Source organism: Odocoileus virginianus, chromosome 6 (assembly GCF_023699985.2).
Source record: "Odocoileus virginianus isolate 20LAN1187 ecotype Illinois chromosome 6, Ovbor_1.2, whole genome shotgun sequence".
Classification (NCBI taxonomy): Eukaryota; Metazoa; Chordata; class Mammalia; order Artiodactyla; family Cervidae; genus Odocoileus; species Odocoileus virginianus.
In genome coordinates, this window is record NC_069679.1 from 76,771,449 (window position 1) to 76,793,268 (window position 21,820).

At 42.0% G+C, this 21,820-nt stretch overlaps 1 protein-coding gene and 1 long non-coding RNA gene across 26 annotated transcripts in view; one reads left to right on the top strand and one right to left on the bottom strand.

Moving 5' to 3' along the window:
- NRXN3 (neurexin 3) overlaps positions 1–21,820 on the top strand; it is a 1,774,064-nt gene that overhangs the window by 526,419 nt on the left and 1,225,825 nt on the right. The window lies entirely within an intron of this gene.
- Positions 213–909, bottom strand: LOC139035524 (uncharacterized). Its single transcript, XR_011488098.1, has 2 exons — positions 813–909; positions 213–357 (listed from the first exon to the last, which is right to left on the bottom strand). It is a non-coding gene; the product is annotated as an uncharacterized lncRNA (long non-coding RNA).

The following is a 21,820-nucleotide window of genomic DNA, read 5'->3' on the forward strand; positions in this document are numbered from 1 at the left end:
TGTTACCAGGCTGGCAAGAAAATAGAGCCCTGTGAACAAGAGTAGTTAACAATGAGACGGTAAGAAGTGGATGGAGGAGGGATGTATTTTGGAGATGGAGTCAGTAGGATTTATTGATGAATTGGGTGTTGGGTGTGAGAGGTGAGTAATTGAGGATGTATTTATTAGGATAAGCTAAGTTGTGATATAGCAACAAAATACTCCAGAATATCAGAAGCTTACAATGAGAGGTTTATTGCTCACCAACACCTTACATCCTTTGTGTGTTGGCTGACGGCCTTGGTATTTTTATTATTATTCTCACTTTGGAACATGGGATGACAGGGTCACCACTTGTAGGAACATTGGTGGTTGACACTGAAAAGGGAAAAGAGAAATTTAGAGGATTTCAAACTTGGAACAATGAAATGTTTGGCCTGAAATGACACATCACTTCTGCTCAAAAGGAATTGGTCAAAAGTAATCACACAACTCCACCTACCACAAGGAGGCCAAAACATTCAATCCTATCTCACGCTAGGGAAGTAACGAGTCAGAATTGCTCGGACGGCAGCACTGTCACTCTATGATATCTTCCAGGCTTGGATAACTGTTAATAACATTGTCTGAGTGGGGATGCTTAGAAGAGTGAGCTTGAGAAAGGTGAAATCAATATTTCTCTTTTAGCCATGTTTAATTTAAAAGCCTGTTCAGTGGCGATGTCAAGAAGACAGCAGGAAATGTGAGTCTGTTGACCAGAGGAATGCTGTGGCTAGAGATGTAACTATGAGCATCAACCACATAATTATAATATCGAAAGCAATGAGACTCACAGAATGTAGTTGGCATCAGAAAGAGAGCCAAAAGCAGAACTCTGGGACTCTCAGCAGGCAGACGTCTTACAGCGGAGGAACCAACAAAAGAAACAGAGAGCTTATTTAGGTAGATAGAGACACATGAGTATGGAATCTTAAAAGAACTTGAGACGCATATCTTGCAAGAAGAATGCTGAGAGGTCAAGGGGCATGAGAGTGAATCATTGGTTCTGGCAAGGTATTGCCCGCTCCCGGGGTGTGCGTGGGCAAGAGACTAATTTAAAGAGGATTGAGGAGAGACTAGTAAGTGTGGGATTGATGAAAGTAGGAACAGACAACTTTTGGAAGAGTTTTTCTCTAATCAGAGAGGTTACATGGGGCCTGTAGTGAGGAGGGACAGGGCATCAAGAAGATAGGGGATTAGGAGGGGGACAAGATGTGTAGAAAAGAGGATGATTTTGTCTCTTGAAATGATTTGACCTAAAAAAAGACACAGCTGGATGAAAAATCCTCAGATATTAGTTGGAGATAAGAATCTGAATGTAGAGAGGAATCAGAGCTGGCATAAATACTTAGAAGCCCTCTCTCTAGGGAGGAGGTAAAACTGGGAATGTAGATGAGTTGTGATAGAACATGTGTAGAGAATAAAGAGTGGTGAGATGAAGGTTGTGCCTTGGGGAACACACATTAATAAAATTCAGTTCAGTTCAGTTGCTCAGTCATCTCTGACTCTTTGCAGCACCATGGACTGCAGCATGCTAGGCCTCCCTGTCTATCACCAACTCCTGGAGTTCACCCAAACTCATCTCCATTGAGTCAGTGATGCTATACAACCATCTTATCCTCTGTCATCCCCTTCTCCTCCCGCCCTCAGTCTTTCCCAGCATCAGGGTCTTTCCAAATGAGTCAGCTGTTTGCATCAGATGGCCAAAATATTGGAGTTTCAGCTTCAGCATCAGTTCTTCCAATGAACAGCCAGGACTGTTTTCCTTTAGGATGGACTGGTTGGATCTCCTTGCAGTCCAAGGGACTCTCAAGAGTCTTCTCCAACACCACAGTTCAAAAGCATCAATTCTTCAGCGCTCAGCTTTCTTTATAGTCCAATTCTCACATGCATACATGACCACTGGAAAAACCATAGCCTTGACTAGATGGACCTTTGTTGACAAAGCAATGTCTCTGCTTTTTAATATGCTCTCTAGGTTGGTCATGACTTTCCTTCCAAGGAGTAAGCGTCTTTTAATTTCATGGCTGCAATCACCATCTGCAGTGATTATGGAGCCCCCAAAAATAAAGTCAGCCACTGTTTCCCCATCTATTTGCCATGAAGTAATGGGACCGGATGCCATGATCTTAGTTTTCTGAATGTTGAGCTTTATTTTTTTTTTTTTCCATACCTTTGTGGTTCTTGGTGGTGACTGATAGTTCAAATACATTATTAAGTAATTTTTTAAGGCAGGCACTTTATCTTATTATCTATCTCTACCGCAGGACAACTGACATAGTACTTAGCCATGATAGGGATAACTTAGCATCATTAATTTATTTATTACCAAAATATATGGAAGGTGGCACTTTCTATGTAGATAAGGCTATGGATACTATGCTATTATCTATTATATAAAAGTTAATTTGCTTTTAAAAATCTTTTTCTTCATTTATTTTTATTAGTTGGAGGATAATTACTTTACAATATTGTAGTGGTTTTTGCCATACATTGACATGAATCAGCCATGGATTTACATGTATTCCCCATCCCAATCCCCCCTCCTGCCTCCCTCTCCATCCCATCCCTCTGGGTCTTCCCAGTGCACCAACCTGTCTCATGCATCCAACCTGGGCTGGTGATCTGTTTCACACTTGATAATATACATGTTTCAGTGCTATTCTCTCAGATCATCCCACCCTCGCCTTCTCCCACAGAGCCAAAAGTCTGTTCTATACATCTGTGTCTTTTTCTGTCCTGCATATAGGGTTATCGTTACCATCGTTTTAAATTCCATATATATGCGTTAGTATACTGTATTGGTGTTTATCTTTCTGGCTTACTTCACTCTGTATAATGGGCTCCAGTTTCATCCATCTCGTTAAAACTGATTCAAATGTATTCTTTTTAATGGCTGAGTAATATTCCATGGTGTATATGTACCATAGCTTTCTTATCCATTCATCTGCTGATGAGCATCTAGGTTGCTTCCATGCCCTGGCTATTATAAACAGTGCTGCAATGAACATTGGGGTGCACGTGTCTCTTTAAGATCTGGTTTCGTTGGTGTGTATGCCCAGGAGTGGGATTGCTGGGTCATATGGCAGTTCTATTTCCAGTTTTTTAAGGAATCTCCACACTGTTCTCCATAGTGGATGTACTAGTTTGCATTCCCACCAACAGTGTAAGAGGGTTCCCTTTTCTCCACACCCTCTCCAGCATTTATTGCTTGTAGACTTTTGGATAGCAGCCATTCTGACTGGCGTGTAGTGATACCTCACTGTGGTTTTGATTTGCATTTCTCTGATAATGCGTGATGTTGAGCATCTTTTCATCTGTTTGTTAGCCATCTGTATGTCTTCTTTGGAGAAATGTCTTTTCTGGCCCATTTTTTGATTGGGTCATTTATTTTTCTGGAATTAGGCTTCAGGAGTTGCTTGTATATTGTTGAGATTAATCCTTTGTCTGCTTCTTCATTTGCTATTATTTTCTCCTATTCTGAAGGCTATCTGAAGGTGAAAACCTTGCTTATAGTTTCCTTTGTTGTGCAGAAGCTTTTAAGTTTAATTAGGTCCCATTTGTTTATTATTGCTTTTATTTCCAATATTCTGGGAGGTGGGTCATAGAGGATCTTATTGTGATTTATGTCGGAGAGTGTTTTGCCTATGTTCTCCTCTAGGAGTTTTATAGTTTCTGGTCTTACATTTAGATCTTTAATCCATTTTGAGTTTATTTTTGTGTATTGTGTTAGAAAGTGTTCTAGTTTAATTCTTTTACAAGTGGTTGACCAGTTTCCCCAGCACCACTTGTTAAAGAGGTTGTCTTTTTTCCATTGTATATTCTTGCCTCCTTTGTCAAAGATAAGGTGTCCATAGGTGCGTGGATTTATCTCTGGGCTTTCTATTTTGTTCCATTGATCTATATTTCTGTCTTTGTGCCAGTACCATACTGTCTTGATGACTGTGGCTTTGTAGTATAGTCTGAAGTCAGGCAGGTTGATTCCTCTGAATGTGGAGCTTCAAGCCATCTTTTTCACTCTCTTCTTTCACTTTCATTAAGAGGCTCTTTAGTTCTTCTTCAGTTTCTGCCATAAGGGTGGTGTCATCTGCATATCTGAGGTTATTGATATTTTTCCCGGCAATCTTGATTCCAGCTTGTGCTTCTTCCAGCCTGGCATTTCTCATGATGTTCTCTGCATATAAGTTAATAAAATCAGTAAACTTCCAAACTCATTCTATGAGGCCACCATCACCCTAATTCCAAAACCAGATAAAGATGCCACAAAAAAAGAAAACTACAGGCCAATATCACTGATGAACATAGATGCAAAAATCCTTAACAAAATTCTAGCAAACAGAATTCAACAACATATTAAAAAAATCATACACCATGACCAAGTGGGCTTTATCCCAGAAATGCAAGGATTCTTTAATATCTGCAAATCAATCAATGTAATACACCACATTAACAAATTGAAAGATAAAAACCATATGATTATCTCAATAAATGCAGAAAAAGCCTTTGACAAAATTCAACATCGATTTATGATTAAAACTCTCCAGAAAGCAGGAATAGAAGGAACATACCTCAACATAATAAAAGCTATATATGACAAACCCACAGCAAGCATCACCCTCAATGGTGAAAAATTGAAAGCATTTCCCCTGAAATCAGGAACAAGACAAGGGTGCCCACTCTCACCACTACTATTCAACATAGTTTTGGAAGTGTTGGCCACAGCAATCAGGGCAGAAAAAGAAGTAAAAGGAATCCAGATAGGAAAAGAAGAAGTGAAACTCTCTCTGTTTGCAGATGACATGATCCTCTACATAGAAAACCCTAAAGACTCTACCAGAAAATTACTAGAGCTAATCAACGAATACAGTAAAGGTGCAGGATATAAAGTTAACACACAGAAATCTCTTGCATTCCTATACACTAACAATGAGAAAACAGAAAGAGAAATTAAGGAAATGATACCATTCACCATTGCAACAAAAAGAAGAAAATACTTAGGAGTATATCTACTTAAAGAAACAAAAGACCTATACATAGAAAGCTATAAAACACTGATGAAAGAAATCAAAGAGGACACAAACAGATGGAGAAATATACCGTGTTCATGGATTGGAAGAATCAATATTGTCGAAATGGCTATACTACCCAAAGCAATCTATAGATTCAATGCAATCCCTATCAAACTACCAACGGTATTTTTCACAGAACTAGAACAAATAATTTCACAATTTGTATGGAAATACAAAAAACCTCAAATAGCCAAAGTAACCTTGAGAAAGAAGAATGGAACTGGAGGAGTCAACCTGCCTGACTTCAGACTATACTACAAAGCCACAGTCATCAAGACAGTATGGTACTGGCACAAAGACAGAAATATAGATCAATGGAACAGAATAGAAAGCCCAGAGATAAATCCACGAACCTATGGTCACCTTATCTTCGACAAAGGAGGCAAGGATATACAATGGAAAAAAGACAACCTCTTTAACAAGTGGTGCTGGGAAAACTGGTCAACCACCTGTAAAAGAATGAAACTAGAACACTTTCTAACACCATACACAAAAATAAACTCAGAATGGATTAAAGATCTAAATGTAAGACCAGAAACTATAAAACCCCTAGAGGAGAACATAGGCAAAACATTCTCCTACATAAATCACAGCAGGATCCTCTATGAGCCACATCCCAGAATTTTAGAAACAAAAGCAAAAATAAACAAATGGGACCTAATGAAACTTAAAAGCTTTTGCACAACAAAGGAAACTATAAGCAAGGTGAAAAGACAGCTGTCAGATTGGGAGAAAATAATAGCAAATGAAGCAACAGACAAAGGATTAATCTCAAAAATATACAAGCAACTCCTCCAGCTCAACTCCAGAAAAATAAATGGCCCAATCAAAAAATGGGCCAAAGAACTAAACAGACATTTCTCCAAGGAAGACATACAGATGGCAAAAAAAACACATGAAAAGATGCTCAACATCACTCATTATCAGAGAAATGCAAATAAAAACCACAATGAGGTACCATTACACGCCAGTCAGGATGGCTGCTATCCAAAAGTCTACAAGCAATAAATGCTGGAGAGGGTGTGGAGAAAAGGGAACCCTCTTACACTGTTGGTGGGAATGCAAATTAGTACAGCCGCTATGGAAAACAGTGTGGAGATTTCTTAAAAAGCTGGAAATAGAACTGCCATATGACCCAGCAATCCCACTTCTGGGCATACACACTGAGGAAACCAGAAGTGAAAGAGACACGTGCACCCCAATGTTCATCGCAGCACTGTTTATAATAGCCAGGACATGGAAGCAACCTAGATGCCCATCAGCAGACGAATGGATGAGGAAGCTGTGGTACATATACACCATGGAATATTACTCAGCCATTAAAAAGAATTCATTTGAATCAGTTCTACTGAGATGGATAAAACTGGAGCCCATTATACAGAGCGAAGTAAGCCAGAAAGATAAAGACCATTACAGTATACTAACACATATATATGGAATTTAGAAAGACGGTAATGATAACCCTATATGCAAAACAGAAAAAGAGACTCAGATGTATAGAACAGACTTGTGGACTCTGGGAGAAGGCGAGGGTGGGATGTTTCAAGAGAACAGCATTGAAACATGTATATTATCTAGGGTGAAACAGATCACCAGCCCAGGTTGGGTGCATGAGACAAGTGCTCGGGCCTGGTGCACTGGGAAGACCCAGAGGGATCGGGTGGAGAGGGAGGTGGGAGGGGGGACCGGGATGGGGAATACATGTAAATCCATGGCTAATTCATTTCAATGTGTGACAAAAACCACTGCAATGATGTAAAGTAATTAGCCTCCAACTAATAAAAATAAATGGAAAAATAAAAAAATTTTTTAAAAAAGTTAATAAAATCAGAAGAAACAGTAGCTAGTTATGAAATGGGAGAAAATAGGTTGTCTAGATTATGTGTCATAGATATAAAAGAAAGGGAGTTTCAGTACCTTTTGAAGAGATTTTTCTTCAAGTTCTATGGTCTCATAAATATGTAGTCCACACTCTATACTTTGATGCCAGATTCTCTGTAGACACTATTACAGTTGTTTAAATATATAGCTAAGAACTGTGGAGGGCTTCCCTGGTGGCTCAGTGGTAAAGAATCTGCCTCCAATGCAGGAGACGTGGGTTCGATCCCTGTGTCAGGAAGATCCCCTGAGTAGGAAATGACAACCCACTCGAGTATTCTTGCCTGGGAAATCCCATGGATAGGGAAGCGTGGAAGGGCTGCAGTCCATGGGGTCACAAAGAGTAGGATGTGACTTAGTGACTGAACAACAACGAAGAGCTGTGGAACACTTAGGATAATGTTTGCGTGTGTGTGTGTGTGTGTGTGTGTGTGTCAAATACATGGAATTGATGCTACTCTTTCTGCTCTTGTTTCCTCTCATTGTCCTGAAACTTCTCTAATGAAGTTGGCTTAAATTATGTCGTTAGTGCCATACTCATCACTGTCTTTTCTTCTCATTTTTCTCTTCCATCTTCACCATCATCACTTGCTACTATCATCATTATCAAAATAATTATCATCACCATTAAGACCTCATTAAAGTAATTGTTTTGGTATTTTAATAATTGGGCTAGAACTACTGAGAGGCATGCATTTTAGAATAGCATGGTATATTGACAGCACTCTTGATTATATGTTGAGCACTTACTGAGTGCTTATTTCAAAGGTGAACTTGATTCCTGTCCTAAGTTCTTTCAGTTCAGTTTCCTAGGAGAAATAACAGAGAATCAGGAAGGAAAAGAAGTGCTCAGAAGGGAGGACAGGAGATTAAGGCCTCTAGCATCTCGTGTTGCTTGAGTACTTTGCAGCAGTTTTTTCCCTTGTTCAGGTTCTTGTTCAGTCACTTAGTCATGTCCAACTCTTTGCGACCCCATGAACTGCAGCACAGTAGACTTCCCTGTCCTTCACTATCTCCCAGAGTATGCTATAAGAATCATATGTAATAGTCCTGGAATGTAAATGCAGAATAAAGTGTTGACTACATATCTTAATATCAATTGGAGTCAAAGTGACTTGTCTCCTTCTTCAAGCAAGGGATAACGTGGCTTTATGACATGCCTTCTCTGGAGTATAATTTGGTTCATTTTCAGTTCTGGTGGTTTGTTGGGCTTCTTGGTCTAACCATCTCCTCCTCCCTCCCTTTTTTTTCTCTCCTTCCTTGTCCCCCAGAACTTCATACTCCTCCTGTTGAATTTGTTCTATCAGTGACTTGATATCTACCTAATTACCCAAGCCAGAGGCCTGAAAGTCATCATTGTTTTCCCTTTCCTTAAACACCCCTCCAAGAGTCTTCTGTCCCTAAGCCACATTGACCAGACTCATCTCTGTCTTACCTCTTGCCACTGTCTTAGTACAGCTGTTCATTCTGTTATAGATTGTTGTCATGCTGTGGATCACAGACCAGTGTAGGACAGCAGTGTGAAGAACAGACTGGAGGAGGAGACACTGGAGTTGGGATTGGGGCTCATTAGGAATCTGTATCATACCAGTCCATGTGAGACTTAATCCAGGCTCCATTTCTCCAGAGCTGAACTGACCATTCAGCCTTGAGAATCTACTGCATCCATACAGATTCCTCTTCTAGCATAGCTGCACATATATATGTTTACATGTGTAACACTTCTAGTAAGAAGTTCCTTAAAGTCAGGGACCCTACCTAAAGCCTAACATTTAGTAAGTTCTCTATGGTGCTTTACTGGATGATTGAAGAAAACGGAAGCCTGAACAGGACCAGTGGAATGGAGTAGAGAAAATGAATGTGAAAAACTTGTTGGATATGGAACCAAATGGACTTGGTAACAAATTAATACTAGGGACCGTGAGGAGGGGGCATCAGATATATCTTCAAAAATTTGAACTTGGGGTGACTATTAGCAGATATGGGGGACCTGAGATGAGGAATCTGTGAGTTTATTTTTAAGCAGGCTGATTCTGAAGCTCTTCAGAGAGTTTTAGGTGAATGATTGTTCCAGTGGACAATTCAATTAGGGTTGTGGGGCTTTGGAAAGTGTTTGGTCTAGAGATAAATATGTGTGAGTGGAGGAGATTGCCAGTTGAGAGAGCGTCATGAAGAAAGGGAAAGAGAGCATCATCAGGTGCTTAGGGAAAGCCTCTTTTTAAGCAATTTGGAAAAGATGCTGATGACAGGAAGAAAGCAGTGCAGTCAGGAAACCCTGGAAAAGAGAATTTTGTAAAGGAAGTTACAGACAAGAAATAGCTGTTTCACAGATATTGACTGTTCTGAGCCTATTTAAATTTAGTTAATTGGACATTAGAAATCTTGCTCTTTTCATTAAGAATGATTTAATCATAAGTTAAAAATGATTTCTCTTAGAAAGCTACTAAGTTAAAGCATAGTATTTTGAATGCTGCAATGACAAGGTGGTAAAAATTCTCTCTTCTTTCATCCATGGTTAAGTGAAATACCTGTTATTGATTTTTCTTGGAACTGTGTCCTCTAGCCACACAGTCAAGTGGATAGTGGTAGAAACCAAAGAGATAAAAGCTAAGTGTTTTGACTTATTCAGTTGCCACTTGTGACTTTTTGTGCTCACTGTAAGGTGTCAAGCAGTAGATTTTGGTTTTCTGATAGAATTCAAGTTGATGTCTTACCTTTTCTTTGTGCTGGATCGAGGGCCATTCTAGTTTTCTGTTGACTTTTCACCTTTTCTGTACCTTCATAGTTGAAACAAGAGTAAGAGAGCCCTAATAGGTCCTAACGACCTTTTTGGTGCAATAGTCCCTGGCATCAGCATTTTCTCCAGGTCATCCCATAAGCAGATCAGGGAGAAAGACGCCATTCTCATGTCTTTCTCAATCCTTGGATTGTCATAAATACAGTAGTTGATCAAAATTATGTCAAGCGGAAGTGTTAAGTACAGAAGTTTTTATTATTTTATTTTTCATAAATTTGTGTGCTTGCAGTATTTCATAATAAAACATTTCTAGCACTTAGCAGTAGTCAGTTAATATTTTAACATTAACTACTGTAAAGTTCCAGATGTCTACTATGCATATAGAATACACAGAAGAGCTATACAAGAAAAGTCTTAATGACTCAGATGACCACGATGGTGTGATCTCTCACCTACAGCCAGATATTCTGGAGTGTGAAGTCAAGTGGGCCTTAGGAAGCATCACTATGAACAAAGCTAGTGGAGGTGATGGAATTCCAGCTGAGCTTTTTCTAATCCTAAAAGATGATGCTGTGAAAGTGCTGCAATCTATATGCTAGCAAATTTGGAAAACTCAGCAGTGGCCACAGGACTGGAAAAGATCAGTTTACATTCTAAACCCAAAGAAAGGCAATGTCAAAAAATGTTCAAACTACCGCACAATTATACTCATCTCACACGCTAGCAAAGTAATGCTCAAAATTCTCCAAGTGGGGCTACAACAGTATATGAACTGAGAACTTCCAGATGTTCAATCTGGTTTTCAAAAAGGCAGAGGAACCAGAGATCAAATTGCCAACATCCATTGGATCATAGAAAAAGCAAGAGAATTCCGGATAAATACCTACTTCTGCTTCATTGACTAGGCTAAAGCCCTTGACTGTGTGGATCACAGTAAACTGTGGAAAATTCTTCAGGAGATGGGAATACCAGACCACCTGACCTGCCTGTTGAGAAACCTGTATGGAGGTCAAGAAGCAACAGTTAGAACTGGACATGGAAAAATGGACTGGTTCCAAATAGGAAAAGGAATACGTCAAGGCTGTATATTGTAACCCTGCTTATTTAACTTATATGCAGAGTACATCATGCGAAGTGCTAGGCTGGATGAAGCACAAGCTGGAATCAAGATTGCTGGGAGAAATATCAATAACCTCAGATATGTAGATGACACCACCCTTGTTGCTGGAAAGTGAAGAGGAACTAAAAAGCCTCTTGATGAAAGTGAAAGAGGAGAGTGAAAAAGCCGGCTTAAAACTTAACATTCTGAAAATGAAGGTCATGGCATCCAGTCCCATCACTGCATGGCAAATAGATGGGCAAACAATGGAAACAGTGTCAGACTTTATATTCTTGGGCTCCAAAATCACTGCAGATGGTGACTTCAGCCATGAAATTAAAAGATGCTTGCTCCTTGCAAGGAAAGCTATGACACACCTAGACAGCATATTAAAAAGCAGAGACATTACTTTGCTGACAAAGGTCCATCTAGTCAAAGCTATGGTTTTTCCAGTAGTCATGTATGCATGTGAGAGTTGGACCATAAAGAAGGCTAGGTGCCAAAGAGTTGATGCTTTTGAACTGTGGTGTTGGAGAAGACTCTTGAGAGTCCCTTGGACTGCAAGGAGATCCAACCAGTCCATCCTAAAGGAAATCAATCCTGAATATTCATTGGAAGGATTGATCTTGAAGCTGAAACTCCAATCCTTTGGCCACCTGATGCGAAGAACTGACTAATTTGAAAAGACTCTGATGCTAGGAAAGTTTGAAGACGGGAGGAGAAGGGGATGACAGAGGATAAGATCATTGGATGGCATCGCTGACTCAATGGACATGAGTTTAAGCAAGCTTTGGGGGATGGTGACGGTAGGGAGGCCTAGCATGCTGCAGTCCATGGAGTTGCAAAGAGTCTGACATGACTGAGCAACTGAACAGCAATAAGTATACATATAAATACAAATATCTAAATTCATTTTTTAAACAGTATTTAGCTCATAGACTTCATAGTCCTTTTTCTACATTCTATTTTCACTCCAAGTATCATAAATAGCTTTTATGTTAATGCATATATATTTAAAATACTTTAATGGCTTGTAATATTTCATAATATATTTGAATCAAGATCTTAAACCAGTCTTATATTGTCACATATTTGCTTCTAATATTTCATTGTCATAATCAGAACCAGAATAAATACTATTTCATAAAAAATTATGTCAGGCAGGAAAATAAACATTTTATACCTTTGGGATGAAAGAAAACATAGAAAAGGGCATGGTCAGTTAAATGGTCTATTAGAAATGGGAAAATAGTGAGCATATGGTCAGTGCTATGGAAGTTCCAGGAAAGGTCTTTGGTAAACTCTGCAACCATAAATTTAATTTTGTACTATCTGCTTTGTTGACAGGTAGAAACATTCTTTTTTAGTGCCAGGATGCCCTTAGGAAGGTTTTAAAAAAACACCTGATAGTGGTTACTTCCTTGCCAGTCCAAAAATAATCTCTAAAGATTAAAGAATCACGGGTAGAAGTGGGTAGGTTTTTTCCTAAGTCTTAGCTTCTCTCAGGATATCTATTAGACCTTTGGTAATAGAAAAGTCCCCCAAATACCGTGTATTCCCTAGGATCCATGCCTGTTTCTTATTTCTTTGACCATTCTAGTTTATCCTGATTAGATGGTACTAAGGTTTCCAGCTACTGATTTGAATTTCAAGAGGTTTTGGTGATGGAGTGATACACTGATTTAAGTATGTAGCAACAGACAAGTCTTTGTTGAGGTTTTGTGTATGATCAGAGAAGTCCCTAGATGAGAATGATTTTCCGAGAAACGGTAATGCCATTGTGGTTGAATAAAGAACATTTCTAAGCTGTTTCTTCCAAAGTAATTGGAATATAGGAGTCAACCATGGAACTTAATGGTTTTGAGAATTCATTTGGGAGTCAGATGGACTTGAGTTCAAATCCTAGTTTTGCCACTTGAAAGATTTGTGAGCCTGGGTGAGTCATTTAACTCTCCAAGTCTCAGTTTTCTCATCCATAAAGTGGGATAGTGATGTTACCCCATAGAACTGGTGTGATTATTACAGGGAATTCTAAATATAAAGCAATTATCACCATGCTTGGCACCGAGTATGTATTCTTCATTATCAGTATTAGATGGAGACAAGTGGATGCCTTAACAGAACAGTCCAGTAAAGCCTTCCCCTGTCTTCCAACAAGTCTTCAAGCTCTCTCAGCTTTATTTTTGAGAATTTTGTAGAATCTTTCCCTATTATTTTTGTCTTTACCTCTCTAGACCTGGACATTACTTTCTATTTTTTGGACTTTCTTTTTTTTAATATGCTGCACACAGTTGCCATGTTGATCTTCACAAAACTTGTTTCTGATTATGCCTTTCCTGCTGTGGATCCTCAGTGCTTAACCTGGTTTTTAAGACTGTGATTTGGCATGAACTTATTTTATCAGTTTGATTATCTCTTTTTCATTTTCTTGATGCAATTCTCTTCCCTGACACATACATTATCACCAAACCATAATCATTCTATTCAGTGTACCTTTTATACTTCTGATCTTATATATGTCATGCTGCTGTAGATTTTCAAATTGTTTTTCTGCTTTTTAATTCATTCCTGTGGCCATCAGAGTAATCTTTTATGTAATGCCAATCTGATCTCATCACTCTCCCACCTGAGTGATTCCCCACTGCCTTTAAGACCAAGTTCAGACTTTGCAGGAGGTTTTCTGGCGTCTTAATAAAGCAGTTCTTCTCTACCTCCACCCCTTCCACAACTCTCTGTAATTCAGCCATACTGATCACTCTCCATTCTGTGAATACACCAAGATTTTTCACCCTTGTCTCTCTTTCTCCATGTTGTTTCTCTTACTTTCCTCTTTATTCTGGCTGATGTAAACCATATATCAAGCCTCACCTTAGACTGACCCTTCTTCCTACTCTCAGGTTGAATTAGGACTCGTCCTTACTTTCATGGTGAGTAGGAATACTTTTAAGACTTGCCACGTGGCTCAGATGGTAAAGAATCTGCCTGCAGTGCAGGGGACCCGGGTTTGATCCCTGGGTCAGGAAGATCCCCTGGAGAAGGGCATGGCAACCCACTCCAGTATTCTTGCCTGGAGGATCCCATGGACAGAGGATCCTGGTGGGCTACAGTCCAGGGCGTCACAAAGAGTCGGACACAACTGAGTGACTAACACACAATAGGAATACTTTTCAAAAAACCCTTAGTCATGCATATTGCTACCTTTTCTGTTTCTCCTTCTCACAGAGGACTTCTTTGATGTATTTCCTTCATCCTTGTGTTTCCATGGAGCAGGACACTGAATGAATAGATAATGAGCATGTGAATAATTGAGTAAATGTGTGTGTATCTGTTTCCTTTAATAGAGTAAAAGCTTTGAGGGATGAGTCAGTGCCTCGTTCTTCTTCAGACACTCCACATTTCCTAGCATCATCCTTTATAGTAGTTGCTCAATAAATGCTCAGTGACTGAATAACAATATGCATGCCTGTCTTCCCCCAAACATGGTGAATTCTTCAGGAAAGAGATTGTGTTGTAAAAATTAGATAGCTTATAGCACAATGAATCACACATAATCCATGCTTTAATTCTTGTGTTTCATTTTTGCTTTGAACTCTGGCTTTGGTGGGTTATGAGAATCAAACATCCTCTCTTACCATATAAGCACATGCTTGACTGAACTGTGCGATCAAACACCTGAGAGCTAAGTACAGCTGGTCGTTTAGACTTCAGAGACAGTGCATCCTAGGACCTGAGTACTCGTGTGGATAGGCCTGCATAGATTTCCATTCTTATTTGGTTTTTCCTTGTCAAACCTGTTATACAAAGTAAGTCAGAGAGAGAAAACCAAATATTCTATGTTAATACATATATATATGGAATCTAGAAAAATAGTACCAGCAAACCTCTTTGCAGAGCAGGAATAGAGACGCAGACGTAGAGGATGTTCTTGTGGACACGGCAGGGAAAGGAGAGGGTGGGACCAATCGAGAGAGTAGCATTGACGTATATACACCACCGAAGCATTGATGCTTTTGAACTGTGGTGTTGGAGAAGACTCTTGAGAGTCCCTTGGACTGCAAGGAGATCCAACTAGTCCATCCTAAGGGAGATCAGTCCTCAATATTCATTGGAAGGACTGATGCTGAAGCTGAAGCTCCAATACTTTGGCCACCTGATGCGAAGAACTGACTCATTGGAAAAGACCTTGATGTTAGGAAAGATTGAGGGCAAGGAGGAGAAGGAGACCACAGAGGATGAGATGGTTGGATGGCATCACTGACTCAATGGACGTGAGTTTGAGCCAGCTCTGGGAGTTGGTGATGGACAGGGAGGCCTGGCATGCTGCAATCCATGGGGTCTCAAAGAGTGGGACACGACTGAGCGACTGAAATGAACTGAACTGAACTGATGTGTAAAATAGATAGCCAGTGAGAAGCTGCTATATAACACAGGGAGTCCAGCTCAGTGCTCTGGGACTTAGAGTGGAGGGATGGACAGAGACATTGGCAAGGAGGCTTCAGAGGGACAGGGTATATATTGACTCATGCCTGATTCACATTATTGGCAGAAACCAACACAATATTGTAAAGCAATTATCCTGAAATTGAAAAAAAAAAGATCCAAACCAAAAACAAACCTGAGGAATCTGTGTATGGCAAGCCTCAGAGCAGGTAGGCCTTACCCTGAGCGGAGAATTGCAATTCAGACTCTGACAGGGGCTGGGGAATGAGAAGAGGGAGTGTGTATGTTTCCTGTGGCTGCCGTAACAAAGCATCATGGACCAGTGGCTTAAAACAGCAGCAGCAGTTTATTCTCTTATAGTTTTGGAGGTCAGAAGTTCAAAGATCAGTTTCACGGGACAGAATTCAAGAGGTCAGCAAGCCCCTCCCACGACCCCGCCCCAGAAGCTGTTGGGCAGAACCTGCTCCTCTTCCAGTTTCTGGTAGCTGCTGATGCTCCTTGATCTCTGGCTGCATGTCTCCAGTCCTGCCATCACCTTTACATCATCTCCGCTCTGTATGTCTAATCTCCCTCTTCTTTTTATTAGGATACAGGTGACTGTATTTAGGGCCCACCACGACACAGAATCATTTCATGTCAAGAGCCTTAATCATATTTGCAAAGACCCTCTTTTAATAAGGGGAAGGAAGGAAATGGGAACCCACTTTGGTACTCTTGCCTGGAAAATCCCATGGATGGAGAAGCCCGGTGTAGACTAGAGTCTATGGGGTCTCAAAGAGTCAGACAAGACTGAGCATCTTCACTTTCACTTTTCCTATAAAGTAGTATTTTATAGGTTTTTAGCAAATAGGACCTGTTATCTTGGAGAAAAAACCATTTTCAGCCTTCTACAGAGACAGGCGTTTCCCACCCCCCACCTTTGCAAACTCCAAGTGCTTATTCTTCTAGGATGTTGGTTTGCTTACAGACATCCCTCATGAGTAAACAGCTTCCAAACTGAGTGCCCACGTGAAGGAAGCCAGGGAATCCTGTCAGGAAGGGGCTAGTTTAGGTCAGTCTGATGTCACTGGACAGGTGGCTAGGGTAACGTTCCTGATTCTCATTATGAAAATAAACAATTAATACTCACCGAGGGGCTGAGTAAGTACTCAAAGAGCTGGCTGGAGGCCTGGGCATGTCAGCAGTGGCAGCCTGGTCCTATGACCTAGCCCCGTTTTGGGTGGATTCGCGGTCTAGTTCTAGGGGAACGGATGTGCGTGGCTAGCCTGGCACTCGCCCTTCTGTGTCGGCCGTTGCTTTGTCATCTTTCTCATCAGACGGTCACAGGGGATGTAGGTGGTCCCTGGGAGGGGGACTCAGGCCGGGTCAAGAGAGAGGAGCTCTGCATGGCTCATACCCAGTCAGAGCAGGGTCTTCACTAAGTTTTGCATTCGCAAACTTCAGCAGTTGTGTTTGGGAAACAGACTCACTCTAGGTCCTGCACACTTCCTTTCCTCCTCTCACAAATAGCCTGGGGAGGGCATGGACCCCAGTAAAAGTCTTCCACAATGCTCTGATGGGGGCCTTGAGCATGCTTCATTCAATGCAGCTACTTGACCATAACCTGCTAACCTAAACCTCAAGCAGGAGAGCCTCCCATTTCTAGCGACTCTCTTGTGGTCCAGCTAGTTGGAGAAGCTGGCTTATAGGAGAGATCTTATGGAAACATTGTTTTCTTCTGTTGTGTAGAGGCAGGGTAGTCATAGTTACTGAGCAGAGTTTCTGAAGCCAGACTTGCATTTGATTCTGGCTCTAGTGTGTAATAGCTCTGTGACCTTAGATATTAAAATCTCTGATACTCCTTTTCTCTTCTGTAAACTGAAGACAATAGTAGCCAACACTTATACTTACCAAGAGCTGGTCTCAACCCCCTCCATGTGCTTAATCTTCTAGTCTTCACAACAATCGTATAAGATAATCATACTATTTTTATCATCGTCCCAATTCAAAGATGAGGAAGCTGAGGTACACAGAGGCTCAATAACCTGTCCAGGTTATGCAAGCACAGGTGCAAAGCAAATGTTTGAACCCATATGGTTTGACTTCAGCAAATGTCTCTTAACTCTATGTATGGTCAGGCCACTCAAGATGGTCATTCTCTTGTGCTCTGGACATCTCCTGCTTGACTCGGCCCTGTTTCCCTCACAGAACTCTTCAGCCCTCTTAATGATAGGGCTTAATCCTGTAACTGCCTGCAGGCTTGGCCCTGCCCCAGGCTGGTTTCCCTGGTAACGCTGACAGCCAACCTGACGTCACTTCCCTCTATAAATGGCAGCGCTCTCCTTCCCTGAGTAGGGAAGGTGGCTGCCATGTTCTGCCTCCTGCACACTGTGAGTGAGTCACTCCAGGAACCTTTCAGTGCACAGGTAAGACCCAGCCCTGTCCAGTAAACCCTTGGTGTCTCTGTCCCTGTCTTTGGGCTCTTTCTTTGGTCCCCAGGCTGGGCAGCTGCAAGGCTTGATGGCCTGTGGGGTGCCGCCCAACAAGTGAAGAGCAAGCGCTTCAGGAGTCTGAGGGAATGCCTGTGAATGCTGCTTTGTCAAGGGATAAGGACGGGAGTGGGAAATGGCAGGAGTAATCCCGAGGTGGCCGTCCACCAGCCTGTGGGGCCCTGTGGCAGCTGACCACCACGGGAGACGTCTTTCTCTTCCCTTATATTGATGGCGTCCTGTGAAACCTCAGAGTCTCTTTCCAGTTGAAAAGTAGCAGCCGCAAGTTCCTGGCTCATCTGACTTCACAGGGGAGGCTGGTGAACACAGACAAAATCTCAAGGACTGAGGTTATCTGTCAAATACTTAGGTGTTATCCGATCATTAAATAGTTATGGACACAGGCTATAGGGATATTGATTCAAGGACAGACTTGTGAGTTGGATGTGGCCAGTTACCCGGCAGGGCTTGCTTGGGGCCTGTGGCAACAGCGAAGTAGTAAGAGCACCCCTGGGCCTCTGGGGCAGCTATGGATGCGGGCAGAGCTGCCATACTTGGGGCACCAGCCCCGTGCATCTACAGAGCATTGCAGCAGGTGGAAGACCTTACAGATGGCCTACCTGGGTCATCCAGTAAGGCAGAGAAATCACTATTCAGGGTCTGAAACACCTGTGTACGATATAAGGACCCCCAGGGACATTGGGTAGCGACCTAGGAATCCACTTTACCAGCCATGAAGTTCAGGAATGGGCTGATAAAAATCATGTATGCTGGCATTTTCACTTGTCCAGAGTCCCACTGATCTCTGGCTAGTTGAAAGGATGAACAAACTGGACCAGGGGGCTGACTGGAGCCCTACTGCTATAACTGAACATCCCAGGAGCAGTCATCCTGGTGCCGTGCTGTGTTAACCCACAGAGGCAACTAGTCAACACCATGTAAGTTCAGCTGTTAACCGTGGAGGGACCCCTGCCAACTATCTGTCAGGACAGTGACTCAGGTTTGCCCTTGCCACAGGACCCACCCCTGGGTCACATTATAAAAAGCCGTGGGTCAGGAGGACGTGTCCCTGGTGGTTTGGGTTTGCACCCCGTGGGGAACAGGAGTAGGAAAGAAGTTAGATTTCACCTGTCTTCTACCTGCCCCACTCAAGACCATTAAGAAGATTAGTCCGGGCCCTCTACTGGAGTTAGGCACCATCATATTAGCCCTGTGATCCACTGTTAATCCACCTCTACGGTACTTGGCATCAGCTGTGGGGACTGAGGGTGCCGGCCAGGATGGAGACCTCGGAGTGCTGCCGTGGCTTGTATTTTGCTTAATGATCTTCATCTTCCCTGTTTTGTGCCTGTTAAACACCATTAACTTCCATTTGCCTGTTAAACTTCCATTTCATCCCTGGTCTGAGCTGAGGTTATCTGTTTGCAGACTGGGTGACAACGGTGGCCTCACTGTGAAATGCGTCTGATGGCTGGGTCTGCAGTGAGATGCCGTTGTTTTCCTCTTCTGGACTCACATGAAAAATTGACCCGATAAGTACCTGGCTTCCTCTATAACGGCTGTTACTGTCTTGCACTTGTGGTCTTTGGTTACAGCGCACCTCACCATACCTGACCCCAGGGGTACTGCAGGAGAGGGATGACCAAGATTGTCAGGGTCCTGCAGGGTATGTAGGCATGGAGTGTGTGGTCAGGCAACTCAAGATGGTTGCTTTCTTCCTCCTCGTATATCTTCTGCTCGACCAGTCCTCGATTCACTCACATGGCTATTCCATCCTCTTAAATATAGGGCTTAATCAGGAACTGTGTCCTTGCCCCCTGCCCCAGCCCTGGTTTCCCTGGTAATTGATGAGCCAACCTGGTGTCAATTCCCCGGCCTCCTCCCCTGAACAGGGAAGGTGGCTGCCATGTCCTGCCTGCTGTCTGCCGTGCACAGTGGGATTTGCTCCAGGACCTCTTGCTGCCGATGTGTAAGATTCTCTGTCCAGTAAGTGGTGTTTCTGTAGCTGTTTCTGGGCTCTGTCTTCAGCCTGGAAGCTGGGCAGCTCCAAGGCTTCCAGGCCTGTGGGGTGCAGTCCAGTACCCTAGTTACGCTACCTCTCATTCCTCAGGTTGTCACGAGGATCCAACAGGGCGGCCATCCACCACAGGTAGACTTGGAATGTTCTGGGTTACCTGTTGTCCGGATGATTTATTGCCCTCTTTTACTCTCAAAAGTAGTGTTCTATCTTGGTTGGGATATTTGCCATATGAAGATTAAATTATTTTATGTAGAATCCAAGAACAAAATCTGTCCCGTGGAAGGCCTTCTATTAAGGTCAGCTGCTGCTGCTTTTGGTACTTCTGCTGCTGCCATCATCATTGTTGCCCGTGGCCCACAGTCATTCTGAGTCTGCGAGGCTTCGAGCTAGGGGGTTAATTCAGGTTCTGCAGATGCAGCACCATGGGGGTCACCATTCCCCTTTTTCACAACCATATTAGACATTGCCCATGGGTCACAGCCCAATAGTCTTTCCCATTTTGTGTCCTAGGCAGCCTCTCTTAATTGATCAAGCTTGACAGGTGAAATTAAAATTATTTTCCATACTAGTTTCATTGAATCTTAAGACCCCAATGTATGGTGACTGAATTTAAACTGAACTTGTGGGTTACTCCATTTATATTGAAGCTTATTTGATTCCTAAAAGTGATAATGAACGTTGAGTACCTTTAGGCACTCTATATCCCTTCCTTAAATATTCCTCTCTGCCTAATTTCTTTATCATTTCTATCTTTAAAATAATTTTGCTTCATAATAGTTCTCTATCACCTTCTTGAATTTAATATGTCATCGTAAAAGACTATTGAAATGCGTAGAAATGGACAAAATATAAATAATGAGGAGTGAGTTGTGATAGGAATTATAGTTGATACCTAAGACCCAAGACTTAGAAAAGCTTTCTTTAAATGTGATTTGTGTGACTGGTAGTGAAATTCATTTCAGGTTGGTTTTATGTGGCATAAGGGACATCTAGTGGTTATGTGGGTCTCTGCAGATGTACTAAAGGTAAAGTGACAGGTGTAAATCCTGGGACTAAGGTCCATCACCTTGAAAGGGTGCCCTCAAAAGGAGGTTGGCCTCATTTTTTCCACAACTCTTTATTTTGATGTTAACAAAGGGTACAGACAACTGTTTAGATTTAAAAAAAAAATCAACCTGAGTTCTAGCATTTCTGTCTATATTACTGTTAGTTTGAGTCCAACTCTTATTTGCTGCCATTTGTACAAGGTTGGAAATGCTTCTGTTATCAGGCACCTGCCAGCCTGGTGTATCTTTCTTATACTCTGCTCACTCCTTCTGCTGATTGCAGAGGGGCTCCTCTGGACCACTTTGAAAAGCCATCTGATTAGAGCCTTTATTAGACTGGTGGTAGAGCTGCTTAGCAGGCCAGGCAGGAAACAGCTGATAATTGCTTGACAGCAGAGCCCCTTTTTAGAAAGCTGGGGGTCCATCAGGAAGCCATACCTCTCTTACATAAAGCCCACATGTACGTTATACCAATGAATGGGCTTCACATTATAAGCGATGAACTGCAAAGCCCCTGTGTGAACTTGCCATCTTGGTCCCCCTGGAGCTTGTGTGTTGGTCAGCACCTCTTGGAATTATCTGTCACTATCCGGGCTTCTGGACCTACTGCTTCCATTTTTCTGGGCTGCATGGAATTCGTGGCTTTCGTGATATGCTGCTATTGTTGCCAGTCAACTGTGTTAGACTTCTTCAAGGTTCTGTTTCATTGAGTCCTTTATAGTAGTTCTGCCTTTGGGCCTTTCATAAAATCTTTCTTCAAAAGCTATTTGGCATTCCTCTTGCAATCTATATTCTTGTAGGATAGTTGGTAGCAGCCAGAAGTTGCTAGCTATGGTCAAAGGCTTCACTGTTGGGGATTCATTCTTGTTCTTTTTTTTTTTTTTTTGGTCTCTGGGTGCAGGGGATAAGGGCTCTGAGGTATTGTTTCAAAATCTGTTTTTTCTGACAGTCCAGGCTACATGGTCATAAAGAGGTGAGCAGTCATCTCTTAGCAGGCTGCAGAGTGGGAAGCAGTGTTGATGCTGAGCTTCATCAGGCAATCTCC